Genomic DNA, 13,211 nt, shown 5'->3' with positions numbered 1-13,211 from the left:
ATGCATATATATATATATATATATATATATATATATATATTTCCCTATTGTGTAGTTCTCTCCTTTCTGCCTTTTTTTCTTTTAAATGTGCTGGAGAAAGGAGAGTTTATGTCACACAGCTTTTCATTAAAAAGGTGAACTCAGATCACATGGAGTCTACCATTCCTAGGGTTCCAACCCAAATTGCTCTTCAGGAAAAATGAGTCCCAAATACCATATTATTGTAGATTAGTCTATCTTTATTTACAATAAAGATAAAAATCAGTAAAGAATTCGTGTTAAACAACCAGCAAAGATTGTATAACCAGCAATGTTCAAAAAATAAACCAGGCAGAATTTATTTACAAAAGTTTAGATTCCATTGCAAGACAACTTGTATAAATTATTAGAAGCTTTATATCATTATAAAAATAAATATCAAATTTGTTTCCACTTCTGAAGTACTCAAGTTCTTCAATTACATTCTATTTCTACTGTGTACATCTTTTACAAACAAATTTTACAGTAAATCTTATCACATCTATAGAATATTTACCGTGGCAAAGAAGTGATCAATTTGAGATATCCTGAGAAAATAACAGATGGTTTTAAAAAGTCACACATACATCAGGGAAACTATACTATACCAACAAATTCACATACATCCAAGTGTGCTCCAATCATTAGAGTCTGTGGGCTGAAGTGCTGTGTGGATCTTTTTCTTTACAGTGGCACAAGATGTGGTATAGATTTACAGATCTGTGCTTTGTATCTGTATATTTATGGGCTTGGAAAGACCTGCTGACTTTTTAATTTTTTTTTCCAAAGCAATTGTGACACCTATTTGCACTGCCAAATTGGCCCTTCTATAGGTAGGACAGGATGTCTGCGTCAACTACCATGCAGCCCTCGCTGGCATTTTCTTGGGCTCCTAATTGCCGCCTGGGGGCAGGTAGCGGGGCTCCAGCCAGTATGTACCCGCCTTGCCCATGGCTGTCTTAGGCGCTGCTTGCAGAACCTCTCCGGGGGGCCTTGGCCACTGCATGGTACCGCGGGAGCCCCTGACCCTGCAGTGCCACATTCAAGTTCCTGTAGTTTGTGTAGGTGCCATAAAAGGGCGTCGTGTAGTAGAGGTGACTGCTGACCAGCAGCGAGGTCAGGTAAGGCAAACAGCCTGGAGGTGCCTGGAAAGAAGTGGGTGCCGCTGCCGCTGGCAGCCCCTGTGGCCCGCAGACCGGGTCCAGGCTCTGTTGCTTGAAGTCCGACGTGGCTATCTCCGCCAGCGACGACAGCTTGGGCTTGCTGGTGGGCAGCTGTGTGCCAGGTGACGTCTCGCTGCCCAGGGGCGTCTGGTTGGCGCCGCCACCGCGAGGCGTGGCTTCGGGCGAGAAGCTCAGCAGTGGCACCTCCACGCGGGTAAGCAGGGACAAGGTCACAGACTTGGGCGGCGCCAGGTCCTGCTCACACTCCTTCTTTGTCTTCCTCATCCTCTAGATCATCGTACTTGTCCTTGCACTCCAAGCCAGACTGACACAGGGGTTCGCTGGCGCAGCAGGACTGTTTCTCTCCATATGACTCGGGTGAGCACGAGTGATTCCTAACCGAGTAGACATGCAGGCTGATCCCTCCATCCTCCGCCTAGGTCACCGTGCCCTCCTGCACCTTTTCAGGACTCTCCTTGTTCCTTGCAGCGTCGCCCTCATCCTCGTCCTTGTACTTGCTTTTTTTTTTTCCTAGGAACCCAAGTCATCTTGTTTTTCCTTTTGAGCCGCCGACGCGTGTTGGCAAACCAGGTGGAGACCAGCGTGAGTGTCGACTTGGTAATGGTGGCCAGCATTATCTTCTCCTCCTTGGTGGGGTACAGTTTCTTGCGGTCCGCGTTCAACCAGACCTTGAGCGTAGCTGTGGCGTCCTGCGTGCTGTGCTTGCGGTACGCTGGGTCTTTGAGCTGGTACGTGTAGGTCGTGCTGACCTAGGGGATGGTAGCCGGTGGCGCCCGTCAGCCCAGTGGCGCGCGCGGTGGTAGGGTGCGCCCGTGTAGGACCCGAAGCCTGCGATGGCAGCGTTGGTCTAGCATGCAACAGGCTGCCGAAGCCGGTGACCACCTGCGCCGTGAAGACCGCCGAGCCCGGTACCGGCTGAACACAGAACCGGATGCGGAGTGCGGCAGCTCCTCACAGCGAGGCCAGGCCAGGCGGAAGCGCTGTGGGCAGCCGAGCAAGAGTAGAGCGCCAGCGAGCGGGTTGCTTGGTACAGGTAGCCCTCTGCGTAGGACACGGTGGGTGCGGGTCTCACGGCCCGTGTTGCGGAGCTGCGGGCAGCGCGAGCGGCGCCCTCCATCCACACCCCGCCTGGGAGAGGCGCGGCGGCGGACACCGGGCCTCGGGCGGATGCAGATTAGCCTAGGCAGGCTGACTGGGCCCTAGCCTGGAGGCTCCCGGGCTAGAGGAACGCGGCGCGGCGCTGGCACCAGCAGCAGCAGCAGCACAAATCCAGTGGGCACAGCCCAGCGGTCGCGGTTTGGGGATGTCTGGAGTCCGGAGAGATAAAATGTTATTCTAAATCATTTCAGCAGGAGTTTTTCTTTTTCTTTTTTTTTTTTTTTTGGTTTGTTTATTTAAATTTTCCATTTTAAATCCCATGTATATCATACATATACTATGTACAAAGTGTACTCAAGAAAGGATTCCATGCTACCTAAAACTGAAGAATGTACCCATACATATATATGTGACCACAGGATGTAAGTCCTGCCCCTTTAATTCCGGAGTCAAAATGGACTCTTTTGTCATAAAAAAAGAATTGATTTCTCCATATGTTTGTCTTTTCCTCAGCTACTCAGAAGTTGGTATGAAGTGATTTTGGAAATGTGTAATAATTTTCCTGCTGTCATGTAAAACTAAAAAGGGGAAATACTGGGGAATATTGACCAAATTATAGTGTTATGTCATGTGCATGTATTGAATAGGTAACAAATCCCACTGATATGTGTAATTATAATGCACCAATAAAAATATGGGAAAACCTTCATTCTGAATAGATTTCACTAAAATCCACTTGCTTGTATTTTTTACATTAAAAAAATTGAATGCATTTTTGTAGTATTTTAAAAGAAAATGTCGTTGCCACCTGCCATAATATGCTTGAGGACGTTCAATGCAGTTATTTCATTTATAACATTTTAAACTAACCACCCAGGATCCAAGGTGCCAATCCCCTGAATAGAGAGTGAATGGGTGGGTGCTGTCCTTCCCCTGGGCTGTGGGGCTCATTGACAACCTTACAGTGCCACACCTTGATTCCCCCAGCAGGACCTGAGTGCTGCACACAGCTGGGTCTGCTGGACAGGACATTTTTCCAGACACTGGGCTGATGGTGTTTGAGGAAGCATAAGAAAGAAGTTATTACAGTGACGGAAGAACCTGTGGAGAAACAAGGGACAGGGGCAGGCTGGTTAGTGGCACGTCTGTGTCCGCCAACTCCCCTGCAGACCCTCACTCAGCTACTTAGGAAACTGGGAATGCTAGACAGAATACATGGGAATAGTTGCCAAGTTCATGTGACCTAGAATCTGCAGAAGCCACAGTAAGATGATACACAGACCAACAGGCTAATGGTGGGTGGAGGAAAGTGAAGCATTTAAGATGCAATTTAGCCGTTGCTGAGTGATCACCTGAGTGATGTTTGAACCTGACCTGCCACAGTAGGAGCAAAATGTTGGACAAATGGAAACAATCTATTTCAGAAAACCAGGTATGTCCTGCTCTCAATATTGTGTGGTTTGTCCCTGTATGTGATAAAACATTCTTTTATCAAAAGTTATTCTTTTAACTTTTTTTTGATAATAAGAATGATATGCATTTTAGAAGATATGATATGTATTTTCCATTAGATGCTATTATGTATGTATGCATTCCTAAACAACACAGACTTAATTTGTATAATTTGAACAGTTTATCAGTGGGGTTGTAATGTCCACAGCCCAGTTGTGCTAGGGCATGGAACAGGTTGCTGAAAGGTCAAGGAAGAGACACCAGAGATAGTGAGTGAGCTGTAGGGTAAATACTTTAGGGGAAGGTCCATTGGTGGCAGGCTGGATGGGAACTTTACTAGAGCCCAGTGGTGAAGGCTGGACCTTCTTCCCTCATAGTGCTTCATCATGCAGTGTCTCCTGTCCTCACAATGCCACCCCAGAAGATAATATCTCTTATTCCTTATGGTGTTTTGTCTGGTGGTGGCCAACTGAATGAAAGACACCTATCCTTTCTGCAGTGCCCTCACTTCAGCAACAGTCACTGTGTGGAGGGAGGTTTTATAGGTTAGATTGCACAATCAGTGACATCATCAGTATTAGCTTGCTTTATATGACCAACATCCTAAGGAGCAGCTATCCCCTCATGCATGCAAAAAAGCAGCTTTCTACAGAAGACACTAACATATCCTAGTTCCTAGCATACATGACAGAATGTCAGTGTCCTTCAAGATATAATTATCTAGACATTCTGACCCCAGCCTGCTCTCTTTGTTCCCTTGACTTAGCCTGATTCCCGGGAATTTAAAGGAGCATTCCAGATATATGGTGCTTTACCATCCTCTTTTTCTTAAAGGATGATACACTGTGTGCATGCTTCTGCAAGTTTCTCATTCCCTTCATTAAAATCATGTTGAGATAATGTGACTTATTCTTTTTTAATTTAATTTTATTTGTTCTAATTAGTTGTACTTGACAATAGAATTCATTTCTACATTTTGATAAATCATACATAAATGGTGTGTAATCTCTCTATTATTTTTAACTGCTGTAGAGTATTCCATTGGATGAATATATCAACACCTAATTCAGTCATGTTCAAGTTGCATCTGAGTTTTTCTGCTATTTGAAATAGTGTTGCTGCAGATACACCTTATATATCTTTGTGTACCCTAGGCACCAGAGTAGATGTCTTGCTGGGTCAGAGTGTGAGTAATCTGTTCTAGTTGCCTCCCTTAGTAGATGAAAGAATTCAGCCTCCCCCGCAGCTGGGCCTAAGATATGTCATTGCTCCAGATCTTCACCAATAATTATTGCTTTAATGGTCTGTGTGTCTTCCCTTGCAGTCTCAAGAATATAAATGATATCTCACTGTAGGCCTAGTTGGCGTTTCTCAACTGAGATTGTATATATTTTCATATATTTATTGGCCACTTGCATTTTTGGGCATGCCATTTGCTACTCCTGGCATGTTATATTGGTCTCCTTAGAAATTCTTTCCCTATCAAGCCACATAGCATATTTTCTTCTGAATGTTTTCACAGTGTAATTTGTACAGTTAGGATTTTAACTCAACTAGATTTGAATTCTGTAGATATGGCCTGAAGTAGAGATGCAAAGTTTTAAGTACTGAGACCACGACTAAAATATTTACATGAGAATATCATAAAACAAATTAATGCAACACCCTAATGAATTCACATTATGCAAATGAAGGGAGAAAAGAGACATAGAGAAAGCAGAAACAAATGGCACAAATGGGAAACACAAACAAATGTAGCTAAATCCAAATATATCAGTGATTTGATTAAATATGTGGTCTAAGCACATTAATCAAAATACAGACTGACAGATTTCTTTTAAAGACTATAGATGGAGGACCAGGACAGTAGAGGAAAGGGAGCAGGAGGAAGGGATGGAAAGGGAGACACTGTTATGTGCATGCATAGATACACAGCAATTCACTATTATGTATAATTATAATACACCAATAAAAATAAATTAAAAACAATTAACCCTGCCCAAAGGTCAAAACACAAAAACTCCAGAAAACTATATATTGTTGCTTTACAATAGTAACAGTAAAATTTATTTCTACATATACACAGAATATCTATGTACAAAGAGTGTCAGAATTAACTTTAAAAGAATAATTATATATACTGTAGAAGTCCCTTCAAATGTAATGATATACATAGGTTAAAAGTAAAAGAATGGAAAAATACAGCATGCAAACACTAATGAAAAGAAAATGAATGTTACAGAAAGTAGACTTCAGAGCAAAGAACACTACCAACAAGAAAGAAGGACATTCTATAATAACGTAAGTGTCATTTTATGAGAAGATGCAATAATCTTAAAAGTGCAGTGTCAGAGCTTGAAATTGGGAAGAAAAAATTGACAGAACTTAAAGGAGAACTTGGTGACCCATGGGAGGAAATGGAGATTTGAACACTGTTCTCTACGTCATCAATCAAACTGATAGAGAATCATCAAGGGCAGAGAACAGAACACAGAAGCCAAGTGCACAGAGTGACATTCATAGACCCTCTACCCAATGCAGAGGGTACACTTTCTTGCCATATGAAACAGGATAGATCACATCTTAGGTCTCAGATCAAATTTTAGCATATTTAAAAGAATGGAAATCACATAAAACATTTTATATGGTCTGATATTAGTGTAGAAATCACCAAGAGAAAGATAACACTGAATTCCTTAAACACATTAACCAGTTCAGTTCTAATAGTCCATGGGTCTCAGAGAAATGCTTATGAAAATTTAGAAAATATTTTGAACTAAACAAAATATCAAACTCTGAGTTACAGATGAAATAAGTGTTTAGAAGGAAATTTAAATGCCCACATTACAGAAAGGATAATTAACTAATAAAAAGATAACTCAAAAATGATAACTCAATTAATTAATAAAAAGATAACAAAAAAGATAAGTCAATTAAAGGTATTCACTTTAAGTCAATGGACAATGAAGACCAAAAATTTAAAGCCAATGCAAGCAGAAGGAAAGAAACAGATAAGAAAAGAGCAATGAAATTGAAAAGAGCAGAGAAAGATCAATGACACTGAAAGGTAGTTCTTTTAAAATATCAATATATTAATAAATCTCTAGAAAGACAGGAAAAAATAAACCAGAAAGAAGATATAATTTACTAATAATGTGAAAGGGAAGTTGTCATGGTGGAGATATGAGAAGTCCTGCAAAATTCATGTATGAGACAATGAAGGTTTAGAGGTGAAGTTTGGGTTATGAGAGTTTTAACATAATCCCCTGATAGTAGATTAATCCCCTGATAGGGATTAACTTGGTGTTTACTTGTAGCCAGGTAGGGTGTGGATGAAGGAGGTGGGTCACTGGAAGGTGTGACTTTGAGGTTTATATTTTGTTCCCTCAGAAAATTGTTCTTTTCAGGTCTTTTTTCATGGCAGTGAAAAAGCTGACTGAAACAGGAGCTCTCCCCGTAAGCCAGGGAGACCTGAAAAGGATAAGGATGAAATGCTAAAACAACTCTAACCACAGAAATAACAATATGGTGAAATGGACCATTCCTCAAAAGCCTCATATTTACAAATCCCTTTTTGAAGATGAACAAAGAGAACTGAAAAAGTTCTACAACCATCAAAGAAATTGACTTGGCAATTACAATTCATGAGGAAAAAAATCGCCAATCCCCAATAATTTCAATGTCAATTCTACCAAATATTTCAAGAAGCAATAACATCAGTTTCACTCTGTCTCTTCCAGAAAAATTGGATAAGAAGAATCACATCCCATCTCACTTCCTCATGGACAACATTGCCCTGATCCCCAAACCTAAGAGAGTACAAGAAACAAAAAGCCACAGAGCAGTCACCCTCACCAACTGTGTGAATTTGTGGCTTCTACAGAACCAAAGAGAAAACATGGTGATGGAGCTTTACATTTTGGAATGAAGCTTAATAGCATGATTGTACTATAAAAACACATTTAAGGTGTTTTTAAAGCATTCTCTCATTGGGATAGGATTGGAAAACTCTCTGAACCATCATGGAGACAAAGGCGCAAGCTGAAGAAGTGACAGGCACTCTGTCACCAGGAGCTTGCAGCCCTGTGGGAAAAAGGCAGTCACTCCCCAGGAAGAAACCCAGAAGAGGGAGGGATCACAGAGATTCACAAGTGTCAGGACCCACTGGTTTAGGAAGGGTCCAGAGGGCAAGAGTCCTATGGAATCCACAAGCCAGTGCCAATCCCTGGTGCCTGTGCCCTCCTTGGGCACCCATTGTGGCTGCATCTGCCCTTTGATGAAACTTTCTGGGAATCAGTTCCTCAGAGACCTGGTATCCCATCTCTTCTTCATTTAAGGACTCTTGAATAATATTGGACCCATCAGAAGAATTGATAAATTATTAATGACTTTTATTTTTGATGAGTATAAAAGAAATGTGCTTTGTAACAATGGCTGTTAGTGTCTCTAAACTGTGATTCTGTCCTTGAATGATTATAACAATATCTAAAGGTTTGCCACAGCTTGCCCACCTGCTCTGTGTCTCCTCAAATCCACATGTTGTAGTCTTATCCTCCAGCGCCCCAGAATGTAATGGTATTTGGAGACAGGCCCTTTGAAGAGGTAAGCTGAAGCTCTGCAGGTGGGGTCTAATCCAATCTGGCTGGTATATTTTTAAGAAGAGGAGATTAGGACATGGACACTCATAGAGAGACCACCACATGAGCACACAGGGAGAAGACAGCACCTACAAGTCATGGAGAGAGACCTCAGGAGAAGCCAAAGCGGCTGGGCATCAGATTTCCAGTTTCTAGAGCTGTAAGACAATGAACTGCTATTTAAGCCATTCGGTCTCTGTTGCTTTGTTACAAATTACAGTAGCACCTATTTCTGGAAATGTGGTCCCTGTTCAAATAGCAGGCCTTTGTATTTTTGGGCATGTCCCCTAATGGGATGGCAGGGAGCTGGATGAGAAGAAAATCTCCAGTGACCATGTCCAGCCTCACTTGTTCTCACCATGCTGTTTTCTCCATAGGTATGAAGGGGGAAAAGAGGGTGGACTCAGGTGGCACCTCTGGGGGACAGACTTGGACCTGCTCATCTTTCCTCAGGAGTCTCCTACTCCAGCTAGAGAATAAAGGAACCATCTCTTTACTGAAGTCCTGGGATGGGGGTGTTTGAGGCAAGAGAGGGTGCCCTTCCTTCTTCAGACTGGAATGGGAAGAGGTTGCTTCTAAGGTGCTTCCAGTCATAGAGAAATGCAAGCTGCTGCTCAGTTTTTGACAGATGCTTAGGCTGTGTCATAGGTCATCTGTCAGTACTCAGATTTCAGAGTGTCTGAGATAACTGAGAAGCATCCAGTGGGTGGGATGCAGCAGTGCTTGTGGTCATGGCACCTCGATGACCATGGTCACCTGTCCCAATATGGCAATCAGAGAGACAAGCAATGGTGAAGGACTGGAAAGGAGTTTTAATCAGTGTTTCCACACCAGAAAGAACAGGTGTAAGGATACAGTGACCAAAGATCTGCTTCAAGGCATTGATAGAAACCTCAAGGTTTTAAAGAAAAGGCAGAAAAGTCAAGTGTTGGGGGTTTGAATGGGGATTTTCATAGCTGGTGAAGTAGTTCATCTCATCAGGCTATGTTCTGGTTGCTCATTATCTCAGAACTGGTTCTATGAGGTGACTCTGGAGAATTCCTTATCAGATAAGGGGAGCAATCAGTACACATGGGATAATTGTTCCAGTTTAGGGTGGCAGCCTCAGTTCCCATGGAGGGTAATTTCTCCCACTTAGTGGAATGATCTGTCTCTGAGGCTCTGCTGCTCCTAGAATCCAAACTGACTGCAGTTTTAGGGCAGTGACAGAAGACATGTAGGAGCCACTCAAGGCATCTGGAACAGGAGGTTATAAAAGATGGCAGTTGAATGTCCCTGAAAATCTCAAAAATACCTTACTCTTATCTGGGTGTCCTCAGTCTTGAAGGGGGACAACATAGGTTAGCTAAATTTAGGGCTAATAAGCCTTGCATTCTACTCCTGGATGACTAATTAGCTTTTATACAAAAGGAACAGGGACCTGGCCCAAAGTTTAAGATGATAAAATACAAATTGGAAGCAGAGAGGGCAAGCTTTAGCCTACTTGCAGTTACTCTTTAGACATTGAAAGGCCTGAATTAAGAGTCAGTGCTTTTAACAAAAGTGGCTTCTAATTCTCTGTTATAATTACCCAGATACCCGTCTTTGTATGAATGCATGCTTTCATTTCTCCTGGGGAAATATCTAGGAGTAGGATAGTGAATAATATTTTAGTTCCATGCTTATTTTTTAGAGAAATTGCTGACCTGTTTTCCAGAGTAGTTGTACCATTTTATTCTGGCAGCAGAGTGTGAGAGTCCTAGTCCCTCCATTTTATTTCCATGAGGTTTTACTATCAAGTATTTTAAATTTGATATATTTTAATAAGTATCATATGTGGACATATCTTACTAGGTTATTCATTTGCATTTCCTTATTGATTTAAGTGTGTTTTTATGAACTTAATGATCATTCATATATCAACTTTTAAAAAAATTTGTGTCTATTTATTTGGGCATGGTGGCATATGCCTATAATCCCAGCAGCTCAGGAGGCTGAGGCAGGAGTATCATGAGTTCAAATCCAACCTCAGCAAAATCCAGGTACCAAGAAACTCAGTGAGACCCTGTCTCCAAATAAAATACAAAATAGGGCTGGGCCATGTGGCTCCTTGTTCTAGTGCCCCTGAGTTCAATCCCCAGTACCCTCTCCCACAATTTATGTCTATTTAAATAATTCACCTAATTTTTAATTAGATTTTTTTTTGTTACCACAAAATGGTAAGTTTGCTGTGTACACATAGATCTGAGTTCATTGTTAGGTATCTGTATTGTGAGATGTTTCTCCCAGTTACTGGCTTGCTTTTACATTCATTGTAGTGTTTTTTTTTTTTTTCATTCTCATCCTAGATTTATTCAATACATTTTCCTCACTACACAACAAATACAAACCCAACCTTATCTAAAATGCTACAAAGTTATAAAACTCAAAACCAATGTTATCGTACTGACTGTACAATAATAGAGAGAAAAAAGCAATGTAAACGTCTCCAAGGTATCCTGAAGGACCACCATGATGGCATTCATGATCTTGCAGAGCTGGCTTACAAGTTGCTCACCAATTTCAGAGAGTAAGGAACATGTCGGGCAGGGGTTTGTGGGAGGGCGTAGAAAGACAGAACCATTTGTAGCAACTAACAGGTGGAAGGACAACCCTAAAGGTTGGAAGAGAATTAAAGCAGTGGGGAAAAGGTCAGGGCTAACAGGAATGGGGCTTGGTCTCCCTTCCTGTGGACATAGCACAGCAACAGAAAGGGTGTGACCAGGTTTGCCAGACTGACTCAGGTCATCTGTGAATAGTATGAGTCACACTGCCTCCTGGAAGCTTGCTGGTTCTGGCTGGCTCTGCCACTCAACAGACTTAGGAATGGGAATGGGTGAGCTTTCTAGCCAGAAAACTGCAGGGCACCTCAATGGGCCCAGCTCTGAACCATCAGCATTTCTGCAGCCAGAAACTGCCTGCAGAAGAAAGGCCTCAACTGCTGACTTTGAAGTCTACAAGTAAGGGGTCCTTTCCTGCCCACCGTCCTTCAGCTAGGAAAGTGTCACCACTGAGCTGGGTGGAACATAAGGTACAGATGAGTTTTGGTGGCTTTATTTATCTGGAGGATTTAGATCTGGAGAGGCTTCTGTGATGGCAGTGGCCTGGACAGCAGGACTGCCTGCTCATGGGGGACCTGCAACTTAGAAAGCATCACCCCATCCTCATCTGCAGGGGTTACCTATGCCAAGTGGGAGGTGGCAGCATCATCCTCCTGGTAGGGCTGAATTGCAGGGATGGGGGGTGGCCTAGACCAGGGGGCCAACACAGCAGTAGCAGTGATCTCCTGGCCACCAATTTGTCATCCATGGGCTTCAGTTCCTTCTCAGCTTCATCTGGATTCTCAAACTTCACAACTGCATAATCTTTGGATAGATGAGGATGCATCCTTTCTATAGGCATGTCAATCATTTTAATTTTTCCATAGGTGGAAAATATCTCCATGGTAAGTCCTTGGTCACATTCCTGGTGAGCCTTCCAACAAGCACTTTGGTGGGTTTAGGGTAAGGGCTCTGCTTTTTCCTCTCCTTTTCATCTCCTTTAAGTGATTTATATTTGGAGCAGAAGCACCACCCATGCCATGTCTGTGCCAAGAAGAGCTGGGAGATCTGGAGGAGCTGCTGGAACAGGAGCTGCAGGATGTACTGGAGATCCCCAGTCCCTGGATGCAGAGGAGGACTTGTAGACACAACTTGAACCTGTGCTGCTGCTGGATCTTGAGCTGGAGGTGGAACTGCATGGAGACCTGGTACTGCTGCTGCTGAGCCTCTTCTGAGGCTTATACCTGCCACTGTCCTTCAACTTGACTGCTTGGTGTTCCCTTTGTCCTTACATCAATCCTTGGACTTCTCATCAGAGCAGTCCTTGCATTTGGTAGGAGAGGGAGCCCTGGTGCTGGACTTTTTATTATTTCCTTTGACTTCTAGCAAGATCTTCTTTTTCACTGCTGATAAATCCATTCTCCCCTTGAGGTGCTCAGTGCATCAATTATGGCTTACTTAACTCTCAGTTCTAACTTGAGTCTGAGAAAGGATCCCTAATGGATTGCAATTTATGCTAAAGAGCAGCATCTTCCTGATGCCACCACCTACTCCTGCTCTCCTCAGTTGCTCCCTAGTAGTGTATTTTTATGAAAAATTGTTTTAATTTATTTTGGTTTTCACTAATGGTTAACATTATTTTTTTTCTGTTTCAAAAAAATCACTCTTTACCTCAATCAAGGTTATGAGGACTTTTTTCCTGTTTCATTTTCTGTACTTTATAGTTCCAGATTAGATTATAGTCCTAGATTAAATTTAGGCCTGTCAGACATTTGAACTAATTTTTGTGTGTTCTGTTAGTTTTCTGGGGATGCTATAACACATGATCCCACACAAGGTGGCTCCTAACAACAGACATTAATATCCTCACAGTTACAGAGGCCCAAAGCCTATTCAAGGTGTTGTCTGGTCTCTGCTCCCTCAGGTGGCTGTGAGGGAGAATCCTCCCGACCTCTTCCAGTTCCTGAACTGCAGGTGTTTTCAGCTTGTGGAAACATAACGTAGGCTTCCCTCACTTCTTTCCAAGCCTTTCTCCAGTGTTTTTCCTCTCATCTGTATCTCCTCATCTTGTACAGACACTTGTTATTGGATATACAGTTTCCCAACTAGTCCAGGACAATCTCATTTGAAATACCTGATTTTATTACCTTTGTGAAGGTCCTTTATCCAAGCACAAGGTCTTTTTTGCAGATGCGGGAGCCTACAACCTACATATCCATCTTGGGGGATCACAATCTTGTGATGGACTGACAGATTTGACTCCA

General features: G+C 42.5%; 2 pseudogenes; both read right to left on the bottom strand.

Moving 5' to 3' along the window:
* Positions 1-845: 845 nt before the first annotated feature.
* LOC124974290 (iroquois-class homeodomain protein IRX-2-like) lies at positions 846-2,319 on the bottom strand (annotated as a pseudogene).
* Positions 2,320-11,560: 9,241 nt separating this feature from the next.
* Positions 11,561-12,366, bottom strand: LOC124974288 (RNA-binding protein with serine-rich domain 1-like; annotated as a pseudogene).
* Between the last annotated feature and the right edge of the window lie 845 nt (positions 12,367-13,211).

The sequence above is a fragment of the Sciurus carolinensis genome, unplaced genomic scaffold, assembly GCF_902686445.1.
Source record: "Sciurus carolinensis unplaced genomic scaffold, mSciCar1.2, whole genome shotgun sequence".
Classification (NCBI taxonomy): domain Eukaryota; kingdom Metazoa; phylum Chordata; class Mammalia; order Rodentia; family Sciuridae; genus Sciurus; species Sciurus carolinensis.
This window is presented reverse-complemented; position numbering and strand designations above follow the sequence as displayed.